At 42.3% G+C, this 16,519-nt stretch overlaps 1 protein-coding gene across 2 annotated transcripts in view; it reads left to right on the forward strand.

Moving 5' to 3' along the window:
- Window positions 1-16,519, forward strand: part of LOC138266930 (kinesin-like protein KIF1C) — a 272,097-nt gene that overhangs the window by 126,562 nt on the left and 129,016 nt on the right. The gene's annotated exons all lie outside the window — the stretch shown is intronic.

A 16,519-nucleotide genomic window follows, 5' to 3' on the forward strand; every position in this document is an offset into this window, starting at 1 on the left:
ACCCTATTGACCTTTGGCGATGCATTGATTGAGGTTGGACTCGCAACGTAAATATCTGTAGTGACTACCATCGTACTTTTCGTAAACTTAAATTTCATTTCCTGGGGTGAAATTTCAAAGTTAAACTGTAACTGGTGAAGATAAAAAAAACTGCCAACTGACTATTGGAACTTGCTGTGACTAATAATCAGCACTCTACCCACCAGAGACAGCGCACTTTGGCGCATATGCACAGAAGCAAGGCTGATGCAGTTTGTGCAGGGCGCGGGTATCCCGCAAAGGTGCAGGGCATTCAGATCCACTCCAGTTGTTCAGGACGACTGTAAACTAGTTGTATTTGAGTTCGTTGCATGTAAATATTTCTAATGTGGTAAGCCTGAAAATCTGCTGTGGGATCCAGCTGGACCTACTTAGGACACCCAATATGTAGGGAATGCCCTCTGTGTCTGGTTCTCCCACGTGTCGAGCTCCACACTGCCTGTTGCTACTTACTTTTCTGAAACACATTTGGTCATCCTTTCGAGCAACTCTTGGACGGCTCTTGGAAGGCTCTTGGAAGCATCCTTAGAACTCTGTTGTGCTTGTTCTCCATGTGTGTCCTCATTGCTTCATGATGTGCAGTGAAATGCTGCTTCCATTTTCTTACTTTAAAAAGTTACAAGGTTCGCTATGGCTTATGTTTGCTCGGTCCATGTTTGAGACAAGCATCGGCAAAGCAAACATGTCTACTTTTTTGTCCTTTGATCTTTTCCAATGGTTTTTGGCGATGCTGTGTAGTGTAGCAATAAATTGGACGCTACATAGCTAAATAGCAAAATTATAACTTTTTATTCGCTTGTTTGCTTTTTCTTTTTTAAAAAGAGTGTTCCAACAGCAAACGGCTGCTGCTGGGCCGTCCAGAAGAAAACATTTTCATGATTTTGAGGGGGGAAGCGGTTGGGGGAACATATTGCAGGAGAAGAAATCCACAGTGTTTGTGGATTGCAACTGACAGGGAAGATGCAACACACAGAGCGTGGGAGGTGGACGATTGGTTTTTTGGCAGAGGTAATGCAATGAAGAAAGAAAATACACCACACCGAGAGGAGCAGAACACGCGCACTCACGTGGAATGTCAGTGGAAAGAAAAAAGTAGTCCTTGCAATATGAGCAGTGCAAGGATAGACATCATCCAGTCAAAAGGATGGAAAGGAAGCTGTGCTGTAGGGAAGGACAAACAGAAGAGAGCAAAGTAAAGCCGTCAAATCTGAAGCAAGAAAATGAGCGACAAGAAAGCCAAGCAATGGTAAGCGGCTGACTCAAAGCTCATTGCAAGTTTTTGGTGTGGTCCTCAAGAGTCATGAGGTTGTCACTTGATTTTGCTATTCCTGCCAGGCATATTGGTTAGAAAAATTCTGCATTGCTTTTCTTACAATGCAGCTAAAATCTACTGCACATAATAATGTTATTGTGGAAGCCGTAAGGGGGTTCAGAGGCTAATCTTGAGAAGCTTCATACTACATCACCTACAAAATCATCTAGTTTTGGCATATCCTTGTGCCTGCTATTTCACCTTATCTATAAAGGCATAATTGTGAAATTATTACTAATAGACCAGCACTTGTAAAGGACCCTGGGTTCTCCAATACAGCCTGTTCATTAATTCCACCATTACAGATCGGGACCAGCCTTGTGGAAATCATCCTAACTCTGCTTAAAAGGCAGCGATTTGTCTCAAACTGCTAAGCCATGTCCCATCTGCATAAGCGTGCAAGCAGCCCCAGAGCCATTCCAGCCTGACCAGCCCTTGTCAACAAGGTGCAACATAGGTCCCTAGGAACAGTAAGCAAGGAGTCCACTTCTCTTTACCTCTCTGCATGCAGGACGTCGCAGTGGAGGGCTAAAACATGTGGGGGAAATTCCTGAGTGTGTCTCTAGTAAATTGTGTCTGCATGCTCTACTCTGGCTTTAAACCTCTTGATGTTCTTAGCTGTGTGACAAGTAGCACTGTGACACTGCCATTGAGTGCCGCAGTCTGTGTGCTTTGTCCCTAAACCTGTGCTGTGAAACTGCTTACTCCTAATTGACTTCTTTAACTTTTCAGTAAGACCTTGGCGAGGTGGTGCCAGAAAGGCACTAGAAGCTTGACATTTAAATATCATATGTGGACAGCAGTGTATATTTACACCACCCACATATATGACCCAAGTGTATAGCTAGAGAACACTGTTGTATTCTGGTTTGGCTGTAGCCTTAGAACTGCTGAAAAGTGCTTCGGCATGTAGAAAACATTCTTTAATATATTTAATCAGTCATTTTTAAGTTTGACCTGAAAGTTCACTGGGCAATGTGCTTAAAATATTAAAATGGGACATAATATATATTAAAGATAAGCATGTCCCTGCAGTAGCTATTTGCCAAAAGTTGTTTGCTAGTGTATAGGTCAAGACGAATTCTCGATGAGCAAGCCTGTAAATGAATAAAAGTCGATTTTTACACCTCAGAGTGGGGAAATAAAAAAAAACATGCTTTCACAGTTTGGTCACAAATCTAATTCTGTGGGGTGTGTGTGTGTTATTGAGAAGTGTTGGTAAAGTAACTTTTAAATTGTTCTTGGTGGTACCTTAGAGCAAACTGGAATCAAAACCTGTTTGGGTAGCTGCCTTCCGTTTAGTGACAGTAATTACCCTCCTAGTTAGGTGTGAACTCCTGGCACTGTGAAGGATATCATCACTTGTAAGAGAAGGAAGCTGAGGCGATACGAGTCAGCTGGGTGGGTACTGGAACAGATGATACATGTAAGGTCTGTCAGAAACTATCTTCGTAGGCGTGTACTGCAGAGACAACACCAGACTCCTGCATGGGGAAGATGGCTAGGGCCATTTGAAAGAGGAACTCTCAGAAGGGTTTCAGTAAGCTTAAAGAAGAAGGGATTAAAAAAACGTGTTTTTTGTGTGGAAATGTTGTCTGAATTGGGCATAGGGAATTATACAGCCACTTCCTAGTTCACACCATAATAATGCGTCTTCATCGCCATCTTCTCAGAACATTTCTGGACCGACCTTTAAAGGAAGAAGATTCTGTCTGACTGCTGGGGAAAAAAAAGAAGACTTAAGGACTCCTGATTCTCCATTGACATATAGGGTCTCGAACTGCTGTCCATGGGCCATGTGGTGGCCTCCTGTTTATTGCTAAAGGGACACAAAGAACTAAAATGTTCTATTTCGGAAGACAGTCCAGCTTACCAGTTGTAAGTACACTGACAGACCCAGAACGGGTCCAGACAGGAAAGAGACCTAATGCCTTGCAGCTTTTCCTGAGTACCTGTCTATATATGCAACCAGCAGCTATTTCTACAGCAACCACAAAATGTAGGCGCTTAGTCATTTTTTTTTTTTTTTTTTAAATCTCTGGAGGTTCGAGACAAAATGTTATTAGTGCTACCTTGGCAGGAAAGATTTCCAGGTCCATCCTATTAAGAACTCTCTACTGCAGAGAACAAGACTTACTGTGAAAGTAGCTGGCCTCTAGACGCTCTCCCTTGCCCAACTTGCAGATTTTGAGATTAACAAAAACAATTGACAAAATCTGAAGATTAAAGTTGGGACTGGGATGAGGCAGTGTGTTAGCCCAGCATTGAGATACCTTCATGGGCTACGAAATCCATCTTTGTCCTGCTCTTTAACCAAACCTGAAGGTGTCAGTGGGAGCTTAAAGGTGTGACATATTTGGCTTTGAGGACCCTCACCAGCTTCAGCATCCTCCCTTATCCAGATGAAGAATTTTGAGAGCAGAACATTAACAAAGACATGAGATAAAAACTTTGACAGTTGTGAAGCACTAGATACACCCACCCTGATCTATTGGGCTTGGTTTGAAAATCTCAATTACGTCCTGATCTTCCTTGAATATTTGCGCTGAGTTGTTTTTTAGTGCTTTTTGCCTTTAGATGCTACAAAAGGTTCTGGTTCTACTTATTTCTTTTTGCTACTTTTCTTTACTTCTTTTCACTACATTTTTCTTGATTTTCCGTAAATTGTTTGTTTGGGAATTTATTCAAGTTGTGTTTTTTTTTTATTATGTTTGGTATAAAATAGAACACATTTCTGAAGCATAAACCTCAACATCTACCAATAGGTGAGCAGAGATTTCCATTCATCTGTGTTTCGGCCTAACCAGATGGAGTCTATTAGGTTTGTAAGTTTACCCTTCTTCCAAATTAACAATCTAGTTTCACATGTTGCTTTGAAAGCACTGTGATTATTTCAGGGCAGAGATATACTCATTAGTGCTGGCACTGGCCTCACCGTGATCCTAAGGGTTCACTTGAGTTGTTCCATCCCATTTGTAGTCAAAATTGTAAAAGAGACCATTGGCCAGCAGGCTGTCTGTGTGGGCCAGAAGTGACCGGGTAGATGTGAGGTGTGTTACGATAAAGACCCTGGCAGTATGCTTTCAGATGTGACATTATGTCAGACTCTTTGTATGAATGAGTTCTGCATCATAGGTTCTTGCTTGATAGTTCTAAATGTTAGACTAATTTCCCACTGTGTTTGGGGGGACAACAAAAAATGTTGTCAATATTGTATATCCTATACTTTTTCCATTATAGAGCAAAAAGAGTGAAGTCTGTGTTCTTATGTTGCTGAACAATTTCTTTCTTATTCATACAATTCCTACAAATTAAGTAGAACTGTGTATCAGGTCAACGTAAACTTCAGATACAAAGACTTAGTCCATCAGGAAATGTTGGCACAGTTCCTAGCTAGCTCACATTGCCCTACCTGAACTGAATCCCATAACCGAGATAAAATACAGTATCTGAAACTTCAAACATTAATACTCTGATTCCCAAGGAAATTGTGGAATCAGATCTACCCTTTGGTTGCTGCTTTGCATGCCCAAGGGTAAAAAAATCCAGAAACATACAAAAGTGTCTTTTCAAATGCTTATTGAAACAATCATATTCTTGAATAGAAAGCATGAGCTGCGATTATTAGGCAGGTTAAGCAAAGCTTGGCGACCCGGATTATGAGAATGGTAAAAAAGATAAACAATTTAACAAGGGTGATATTACTATATTGTGACACTCTTATCTGTTTTTACCTGTACTATCGCAAGCTTAGTGGGAGTAGCTCTGCCATATCCATTGGGCTGGCCCAACCCCCGTGCCTAGGTAAGAAGTGCCAGGAGGCCAGTCTAATGTAGCTCACGCTATTGTCCTTTGCAGGATGGAGGTCAGAGGAAGCAGGGCTGCATCTCAGTCACAGTGCACCACATTCCAGGATAATCCCAGCAGAAATGCTGAGTGTAACACAAAGGCAGTTTTTATAATGAAAGCACTGTTCATTCTGCACTGTTAGAGGTGCAGAGCTGATGTGTTGATATGTCTTGACCCTCCGAGCTGTCTCCAACGAACAGTCACAATCCAAGAGCATCACTTTCTGTGTGCCTAGCCTTTGACAGAGTGTACAGACTACAAGGCTGCAACGCTTACAGGGAATAAGTTACATGTACAGTGTCTTCAGTACATTATCTCATACGTGTAAAAAAGTAAAAAGTCACCATCAGAAAATAATGCCAAGCTGAAATGTGCGATCTAAAATGGATACTCTGCGCCGGCACTAACATGATTCACCACAATTGCAGTCTTTAAAAGCTTGAGAAATTAACCTTTTTACAGACTGTTTTGTAGCATCTATGTGAAAGCTTACTTTGAAATGCATTAACTATGAGGTGAAGCACAGCCTGATAAGCTAGTATCAAGAGAGCTGGAAGTTTGACCTGCTCCTTTTAAGGCTGTAGGAGCTTCCACTACCGATAATGCCTTGTACTGGTAGTTGCCTCACACAGTCAGTTCTTTTTGTGGCTTGTGAGACGGGGATCCTGGGAACACATTGGGTGGTTCCACACCTACTTTCTGAGAGGATTTTCTCACAGAAACACGTTTTTCTTCCTCAAGTGTGAAAGATTTTGTTTGTAGCATGTGTTGTGGTAGCTAAACATGCTTTGCACACTCCTACCAAAGCATTTGCATTGCAAACCACTAAAAAGGCCTCTTCAGAGAGCAGAAAGAAAATGCACGGTTAGGCCAGAGTTGCTCGGGCCTAAGGCACCGCAGGCACAAACAGTGAAATTCAAGATTGGAAAACTCAGACTGGGCAAGCAGGCTGTCTTTGAGGAGACTGTCATAGTCACAAGCAGAGCTGTAGGCAGGAAAAGGATTAGGTACAGAGTTCTACACTTTATATATAGAAGCGTCCCCGACTCCTTGAAGCAGAGAAACGAGTTTGGAAGGCAGAGGCTGAAAAATCAGAAGAGTCATCGGTAGTCACTGAATCATTCCAAACATTGCATATGTTGAAGGAATGGGGTCCAGACTTGCCAGTCCCCATGGAATAGTGATCATCAAGTAGAAAGGGGTGGATATTATTGCCATGCACAAGTAGATAAACCTCATTCCTTTGTTGCTGTCTCCCTAGAGCTATTTCAGAAACAGCCGGTAAAACACCCCGATGGGAAGGATTCCAAGTGTGGCTGTATCTTGAGACAGGGTCTACACGGTTCATGACAACCTAAGAAGTCTATTATTGTGGAATAGTTGCCTGGTGCTGTAATATAACCGGTGTTTCTTAGAGTGCAGAGGCGTGAACCCTCAAGCAAGTCTCTTCAGTCACCACTGCCCTGAAATACTTGTGGAAATGCTTGAATAGTGGTGTCGCACGTGCTAGGGTATCATTCTCCACCCCTGCTGAGACCTGAATGTGTGGCACCCACACCAGCGTACTGAAGAATTTGAAGCTGTACGTTGTTGTCGTAGCCTAGCATTAGATGGATTTTAGGTTCAGCTTCCTAACTTGACCTGTGGCAAGTTTTTACATACTTGTGCTCAGATGCGCAAGCCAAGCTTTTCATGTATGTAGATGTTGTGGTAATGTCTTGTGTTAAGCACCTCACTCTGAAATGCAGGCGAGAACAAACAATGGATGCACATTAAGGTTTCTGCTTCTGGCACAAGGCCCGCTTTTTCCAGTAATTATCCACGACTTGTAAATAATGTATGTTTTCATTCTGGAGCACATTAGTAAAAGTGAATAGGCACCCCATGAATTTAAGATCACTTGTCTTCGAATACGTGTTCATACTGTTTACACAGTTGCACACTTTACAGTTTCAGGTTATGGATGTAAGTAATATCTTCCTGTGCTTTGACAAGTTTGCCAAAGTTTCATCTTGGATTACTCCATTCTCTCCTAAGCTTGTAGTAAAATTAGTAACATTGCCAGGCTTAGTGAAGAGCACAACAGGAGAAGGACCCATAACTGGTATGACATTAAGAATGTGGAAGTTTATAGGTATTCGTGTCCTTGAAAGTTTAAACCTCACACTTTACAATATTTCATAGACCTTCCCTTCCTTTCCCTCATCTTTGAAAACTCCCTAAAGCATAAGATTGGTGATGACCTAGATTCTACTAGTCACACTATGAATTGTTAACGAGTGAGCTGTACACATATAACCTTGTTAACCACACATCTTTAGTATTGCCGTGGCACCTTATGTATCCAATAGCTAATTCTCTGTTTTGTTAATCAGCAGTAGTTTGTTTAATATTATGCAGTTGTAGTCAGACGTGCCGAGGTTATGTGTCCACCCCTTTATCTTCTCTGCAGGATCAGATGTCCGTCTACTTTACATTACTGAGTCCTTTTGACTTGCTAAACCATTTTTTTAGGTCTCCCCTACTGACAGTGCACACGTTGACACTGAGAAGGGTATTATTTTCAATAAGGACCTTGGAGAACTCCCATTGCTTTCCATTTTTGACTTCATTGTCAGCCTTCTTTGCTGCCTCCTATTTGGCCATCATGTGCAGGCTTCCCTTAGTCTTATTTCTTGTGGATTATGGACCAGCTACTGATTGCGTTAGCTTGATTATTGTCCTTCCACTCTCCATCCACTGCTTGCGCTGTGTTTCAAGTACTATTTGTTTTCTCTCCCACCCCCTACCATTGTCTTCCCCTCCTGCACCTGTGCTGTTTTGCTTCTTCCCCCCTCACCCCATGCTCTGTGTTGTTTCTTCTCCTCCCACCCCCTTCTGTTGCTTCTTCCACTCCCACCATTGTGCTACTGTTGCTTTTTCCCCCCTTTGATCCCCCCACCCCTGTTGTGCGTATTGCCTCATCCCTCCCTCCTGTTCCCTCCCGTTGTCTGTGTTGCCTTCCCTACACCCGCCATAACACATTGCACTCTTCACATGGGTGGCACTGACTGGTCCCTGTTGATTGAGGCATCAGAACGTAATATGTAAATTAATTGTTCAAATTGACTCATTTATTTTGAGGTTCCATTCCCAGGAAGGTATTGAAAATACATGTTTGCAGATCACATGCTGTGCTTACTCCTGCCTTATAGTGGTGGCTTTGAACATTACAAGGTGGTATTCTTGGAAGTAGATTCGGTTTTAAGGTGACTGGTAGGACATTCTCTGAAATCCACACTGCACCAGGACACAGACCCCACTTCATGCTGTTTTTTTTGTTGCCATTATTTGGAACAGTGCTCCTTCGCTGTTAGAATCAAAATGGATAGAATTCAATGGCGAACAACTAAGAAAAGGACTATCAGGGCTTGAGCAGATTATACAGATGCAGAAATCCATCCAGTTGAAAACGCAGGACCAGATTATATAAGAATGACTTGTTTGGCAAAAGAATATGGAAATACCCAATTTAAGTTGTGACCCTCTGGCAGTATGAAGTTCCTGTTGTCAGACAAACACTGGGTTTGAGAGGCTAGAATTGGGTTGCCTGCTCAGAGTAAAATATCATTCATTCCAGAAAAATTGTGGCACCGATGGGGAAAATGGGGGGTGGACTTAGCCTAAACATCTGTACGAGCAGACTTGCCCAATAGCTGAATACCTCGAAAACAGTGAAAGCCAGATTCCTTTTATCAAAGCTTTTGTTGAAACTCTTGAAAGGTTATCGCTTCTACAAAGCCTCAGGTTCCCTCTTTGGTGCTTGATATTTATCCTCATGCTTATGGTGGCATCTTTTTACCCCCCACATACATTTTTCTCTTGGAAGGTAATCTTCCTGGTGGGTAGTACCTCTTTAAGAAGAGTGAGTGAATTTCAAGCTTTATTAATTGAAAACACTATATCATAGGGAATTCTAGCCGCAGATTCCTTATCTCTGAATTTCCCAGGTTTCAGACTGGATCAGGAAGATTTTTTGTGAGCAGTACCCCGCACACCGGTAGGTGGTGTCAGTCAGCCTGAAGGTGCTGGAAAACAAACTTGAAAGTACCACGGAGTTTGGAAATCTTATCTTGTGTTACTTCATGGCAGTAGCCCTCTTGACTCTGTCACCATTTAAAGGAAGCATAAGAAGTGGATACTGCTCCCCAACGTTTGTGCACTATATAGAATGATACATTTGATGTTGCAGTATTTGGCTCTGGGATGAATTAAGGATTTCCTGTATGGCGGAAGGAGAGAGTAGTTTCTAAACTTGGTATGGAGACTGGCTATCTCTATTTTGTATGTACTGTTATTGTGAAAGCTCAGTCTTGGAAGCTAGATAAAGGCAGTGCTTGGAATTAACACTTGCTTGAGATATTAATTTAACTTTTGGTCTTGCTAATTTGCCGGAAAGGAGCATCCGAGAAAGAATTATGTTTTTATAATTTGTACTGTTATCTTTTCTTTTTAAAGAATATATTTGTTCTCGTAGATGTCAATACCATTTTAACTGTAACTTAAGTTGTATATTCAAGTACTTTATTTTAAATTCAACCTTTGGGTAGTTTTTGATCTAATTAAGGGTGGGTGGATTTAGAAATGGAAGAAGAGCAATCTTAGGGACGTGAAAGATAATAGCAAATGGTTGTGACTTGTATTGGACGATGGTACGGACAGTCTAATCAAAACCTAGAGAAATGCTAGTGGGGAAGAGTAGAGTTCACTAGATTGTATTTTTTGTGTAATAAAGTGATAATTGTAAAGACAAGAATATCATTCATAGCCAGATTGTTCTCTTTGTATCCCTTAGAAAGAGGAATTGGTAAAATGGTGAAAGAGCTACTTGTACCAATTATTTCTCTCCCTTATTCCCACCCATGGTATTCTTGCTGATAACCTGTGCATTGTAATTAAATATGGGGTGAACAAGATTGAAAATTCTGTAGGGGTTAGGAGCGGCATTCCTACGGAAATTGAAAGTGTGAGAATGCTTTCCAGCTCATGGCAAGCAAGTGCTGTCCAGGTCGGGGCCCACGTTCTCACCCTTCGAGAGTAATCTGGGCGCATACACTCGCCTTTCTCCCTCTGCCCCAGGAACACACCAAGAATCCTCTCATTGTTGCTTATGGAGTATTTCTCCAGCTCTTTTGTGTGGGCTTGCAGTAGGATATTTAGTTTTTTTGGGGGTGATAAGCACCTGTTGTATATATTTTTTTGTTTTTCTGCATGGCCATTGCTTGTTTCTTCCAGTGTGGGTATCAGATTACCCAGTCCATTGACGTCCTTTCTGACATCTGGCACTTCCACAGTGAGGAATAGGCGTCCCAGGGTCCTCGGAAGTGCTCCTCCATGAAGTGTCTAGTAATTGGATCATTGCTTTCCACCACCTTTGACACTAGTGATTCCTTTTGTCTTTTTAAAAATGATTATTGAGTTTTAATTGATAACTTCATATATATTTTTTTGAGCATGTACTTTTTTTTTAATTTTTTTTTTTTTTTTTTACAGAATATTATGCTTTATGACATTTACATCAGTAAAATAGTATTCGTGAGGGATCAGTGAGGCTCACAAATAAATACAATTGGTGTCACACAATAAAATAACTAATACCTGTCCAATCATGGGTTTCTCCTTTCATGAAGTATTCATTTAGTGTGCAGTAGCTGATTTGGGCATTTGTCTTGAGGCTTAGTTCCTGCAGTTAGTGCATAGTAGGTGCACGTTTGGTTCACAGGCTGTAGGTGAATATTGTGCTTTGTATATACAACTAATCATTGTGGTTAATGCTATTAAGGTGGTTTGTTGTACGTGTTATACTCAATAGCCAGCATTTTAGGTCCCAGTCTCTTTCACACTAGCCTGTCTGCCCTGACTTTATTCTGCATCCTCTGCTTTCATCTGCCCCTGCTACTACTATTTTGTGTGAAATTAAATTTCCATTTTTAATGTCAGAATTGACGGGATCTCCAATTCTTGGGTATCATTCTTTTTGCTAATACAGTGTCCAAGTCAGTGAATTTACGGTTAGACTTAACTGCATTTGGCCTAGGCATTAAACCAAGTAGGCACACTGTAGGACTGCCTACGTTTTGTTTCCCTGTCAGGAGATTTCTTCCGAGAGTTTTTGGAGTTTCTGGGAGGACCATTGCATGTGGTAAAAGCAGGTCTCTCTGCTGTCACATCTCTGACACATAGGCAGGGTGTTTGAGAACATGCCATGCATATAAGTCGGAGTTATGTAGGTGCAGCGTAATAATTTAAGCCCGAAATTTGTTGTTACTTTTGCTCTGTGTCGAAGAGCCACAGTCCATTTGTTACTTCTTCACCAAGGCCCTCCCTCCTCACTTGGCCCTGAGGGTTTTCAGGTTCCTCTTTCGTATTTTCCTGATGGTTTTATATAGCACGGTGATAATTCGGCATTGCTGTGCTCATGTAAGCAATATCTGCCTGGTACTCTCTGTTCCTGGTTCTGGATCGGTATTTCCCAATAGAGATCTGACTGCCTTATTCATCTCTTACATGATTCTTCTAGTGTCTTAAGTGTACCACCAACAAACAGTTAGCCTACCTTAGTTATCAAAGACCTAGCTCAATCTGCTCTAATCTGCTACCCATTTGAATGGTACATACATCTTCTTATGACCTCATGTGTGCAAACAAGTTCCAGCTGTATTTAGCCTTTGTGAGAAGAACTTTCCTGGACTTGGTCTCTGTATGAATATTGAATGTATTCAGTCAGTGATGTCAATGACAGTTTTCTTTGGTGTTATCGATTTCTGGTGCACCCGCCATGCTCAGCCATGTTCTCCTCCATTCAAGCAGTGCTTCCAAGTAGTAGGTCTTGAGGTCTAGAGCCCCCAACCACACTTTCTCAATGGGAAGGTACAATTTGTCTATCGCTATTCTGTGCATGCCTGCGCCCAAGAACAGAACCAAGTGCAGTGCGTTCAGGTCAGTAAAGAAGGTTCTGATAAGCTTCAGTGGTATGTTCACAAAATAATGTACCATACATGGTAATAGAATCATTTTAATGAGTGCCACATGGGCCTATTGTTGAAAATGATAAGTAGTTCCAAAAGGCAATGTAGCCGATATCCTTAGGTATTTAAATGTATGCCTTTCCAAGGATAGGCCACGTGTCAGCAAGTTCTATACCCATCTCGCCATGTTCAGTTAACATAGGCAAACAGGATTAGGTTCTATTAACCATGAGGCCAGACCATTTCTCAACTTACCTAGCTAACTGAAAATCAGTGAAAGTCTTGCCATTCTATTGTGGGACACTGATGATTATTCATCACTTGGTTTTGTCTGCTTAGCTTTTTGCTGGGTTTCATTCTTTTGCACGAGTGGCATTGTCACCATGTCTTTAAGGCTCTGCTTTGTATTCCCCTCACCAGTGGCTAAGCTTTGAGTGTAAGATGATGCATCAGCCAGAGTTATAAAAGCCAAATTGACTCACAGTCCCGTTAAGCTCCTGATCAGCACCTATGTCTTACATTAGAATCTAGGACAGTCTCCTTGTAGCTGCAGACCCTGACTATATGTACTATTCTAGGGACATGGTTGTCTTCCTCTGGGACACCATTTTCTGCTGCCCCTAGACCACTCACACTTTTCCTTAGGCTGTGGCATTGTTTATTGTGGCCTACATTGGCCTCCTCACTTTAGGCCCTGTGTTTGATAAAGCTGCTCGTCTCCCAACAACCCACACCCTGGTTTAAGCCTGCGGTTGCTCAGCCCATAAGTGGCTTCTGTGGATTGGCCTATGATGCCTTTCAGTGGGCTTCGCCCCTCCCCATGGGCTCCTTGAGCTCCAGTGGGAGGAGCACACATGGATTCATGAGTCTGCCTGGCATTCCCCTCCAACCCCCCCTCCTTTCACCACCCAGCTGCCACTAGTGGCATGTGGTGCCTGGGACTGCTATATATCAGCCCCAGAACACCACCACTAGCCCTTCTGGCTTACTGGGAACAGCACTGTTTCTCATGCTGCCCCATGCAGTAGAATGGAAAATAAGCCCTGATCCTCAAGCCTTGCCCTCCCAAAAGGCTTCCACTACTGAAAAACAACCCTTCTTCTCAACTGGCCCTCCTTCATCCCTGAACTCCTCCCTTGATCCCTGAACTCCCCTCTTGGCTGGATTTCAGAGGTGAGTGTGGTCTCACTCATACATTAGTCACATGTCCGATGCACTTTTCAGTGACCGTGGCATTCTGGAGTCTGAGTGTTGCAAGGGTTGGTCCTACTCCACTTTTCCACGAAACCTCCACCTCCTGTTGCTCACCAGTGTCTCATTGCTCCATCCATCATACTCTGTCAGCGAGTGCCCCGTGTTCTGTGTCTTTGATACGGTTCTGTCTTTTCTCTTTTAGTCTATGGAATGGCCTTCTTAGGTCGGCCTTTTTGCGCCTGCCCATTTATTCATCGGTTTGCATGTTCCCTCAGAGCCTTCTAATTTTAATTTCTGCTCACGGGATACTCATTGTCAACAACTGCAATTGATGGACTAGGGCAAACGCAAGACAGTATCCTCCTCCACCTTCTTCACCACATCTCAGAGGAAGTGTTTTAAATAGATCGTCTCCGAGGGAATAATGTGGTTTCTAACCAAATAACAAGTGTGGCTGCAGATTCACCTGCTGATATTTTCGTGAGCTGGTACTGAAACTTTCTTCCTGGCTGCAAGTGACCACTTTGAAACTCAGAGTGCAACATAGGATATTCCCTTTTCCCTTTTCTGGTAACACTTTATCCAGAACCCAGGCATACAAAAAAAGTTTGAAACTGAGATATAGGGAGATACAGGCTTGCAAAGAAAACACCACTTTAGGCCTCTAGACCTTCTGTATTCCTAGAAGATAATTCAAGCTCATCAGTGGTCTTAACATCACTAGCAGAGGGAACAGTTCTACCAAGGCGCACCTCAAGAGGAAAGGTCATCAGTCCTCTGAAGAGAATCCTCCAGCAAAGCAGTGACTTCCTCTGCCCCTCTTTTGTCCATCACTCATGTAACGGGAAACATCAAGGAACTCATTCAAGAACGGCAAAACATCACAAAAGGGATATGGTTCTTAATGTTGGCATAGTTCATACAATCTTGGATTCAAAGCCCCCCTACACTGATAATGTTTACAAAAAAAGCAAATTGATCCATTAAGAACTGCAGCAGCAAGCGCACAGGCTGTTAAAAAAGCAAGCTGTGTGGAAGGTTCCCTTTTGTCTGAAAGGGAAAGGCGATTTATTTTATTTTCTGTAGGTATCGAAGCACAAGTTAAAGCCCATGATCGCCCTCAAGTAAGCCAACAGTGGAAAGGGAGTTCACAGTGTTAGCCCCCATCATACCTATTGTCAACCCTCATGGTGAGACTAGATGTGTGTATGTGTGCTATGGGCTGCAACCATTATCGGTACAGAGTCCTTCTATTTGGGAGATAGTCTGCTTGTGGAACATTTTGAAAGTTCATGCCACTAGTAATGGCACATTAAAGGAGAACGTGAGTCTTAGTTTATCCTTATCTCAAAAAGTAGTTGATAAAAGCTTTGTCTCCTCAGCGGAACTATCATTTTAAGTTGATAGTCAGCACCCTTCACCTCCTGGGTTTGCAGATCAGTCATTTCAAATCAATGCATACTGCGCTCCAATCCATCCTTCATCTAGGGGTATTGTTGGATACCCAAAATGCAAGAGCATTTCCTTCAAAGGAAAACATATTTTGGTTTCCAACACTTGTTGACATTGTGCCAAAGATCAGTGGTCTGAATTCTTGGGCAGGTAGGAGGATACAATAACACTCAATGCAGCAGCCATCCAGTTGTCTCCATGTTGGTGCAGCCGAACAATGAAGGGAGGTATTTCCACCAGCATAATCCCACTCAAATGTTAGTGATGGATGCTTCTCTGTTAGGTTGGGGTGCACCTGTTGAACCTCTTCAGATTCAGGGTATGTGGTTGCAGAAGAAAATACCCTACCACATCACCCTTTCTAGAACTCCCAAGTAGTCGTTCTTGCTCTCCAGTCTTTTCTACCAATTTTCATGGCAAGCTTCCCTTGTTCATATGGACAGTACAACAACAGAGTACTAACTGAAGTACTAGGAAGAAGCTTACAGAGACTTTCAAATCACTCAGGTCCAGTTTTCCAGTCATGCAGAATGCAGAGGCGGATGCTCTTTGCACTATTTTCCAAGAGAATCTCAAATAAATCCTTAGTGATGAGGTTTGAAACATCTTTTTCAAATGAGTTTTCCTCAGGTAGACCTCTAAACAAATGCAGAAAACAAGAAGTATGCCCCCCCCCAGGCACTTCCAACCACTGTCCACAGGGAATGACATTTTGAATGGACCGGGCAATCCTCTTTCCTCTGGAATGGGTAAGCTGTATCTTCACACAGAAGGCTGCTGTGCAAGCCAGATTGTCTTCACAACTTAAGCAGCCAGATCTTACCTCCTGGCCTGCCAACACTGAACTTAGCAGAATAGCTTTTCAACACATCCAACATGGTCATCTAAGTCTCCCTCAAGATTTCACAGGCATTGTAGGAGAAGCCAATCTATCCACTCATGAGAATGTCTTACTGCCTCTGATTCATTTACAAGAACGTTTACCCAACCAGATGCCAGGAAAAAGCAGTACAGCTGTATGTCACAGTTGCTGGTTTCCTCCATTGAGTTACATCTTGCAAGCATCACAGCTTATTGAAAAATGTTGTTTGTAAACTTATTTTCAGAATGCCAGTCATTAAGAACCTCTGAGAGAAGATTCACAAATTTTTCTTTCTCAAGAGACCCTCTCATTTCTGGCAACTCATTTAGGTTTTTATCAAAGAGAATGAGTCCTGTTTTCTAAGTAGTTCATAGGGTTTCTCTACAGTATATTTCTTGGAAAACTACTTTCTGGTAGAAATCACATCAATGTGCAGAGTTAGCAATATCCAAACTCTATATCCTCAAGAAATCTCCCATTGTATTCCAAAGTAAAAAGTGATCATGTGGACACAGCATAAGTTTCATACTTACTGTTTTCTGCTGGGTACTTCCAGCCACAGATTCCTTGCTGTAGAAAATCCCTCAGGCACTAGACTGGATATAGAGAACCGCTTGGTGGAGGTGCATGACTCCGCATTGCTTCAGTGCAGCTCTGAGAGCTCGGAGATGCAAATTAACGCCACTCCTGAGCGCTGATGAGATTTCCTTTCTATGTGCCTCTTCCAGCATGGATCCAGAGCTCCACAAAGATTGTTTTCAGTTTGTCCATGATTTCACAAACTTCACTCAATGAGCTATGGAT

This window comes from Pleurodeles waltl, chromosome 12 (assembly GCF_031143425.1).
Source record: "Pleurodeles waltl isolate 20211129_DDA chromosome 12, aPleWal1.hap1.20221129, whole genome shotgun sequence".
Taxonomy (NCBI): domain Eukaryota; kingdom Metazoa; phylum Chordata; class Amphibia; order Caudata; family Salamandridae; genus Pleurodeles; species Pleurodeles waltl.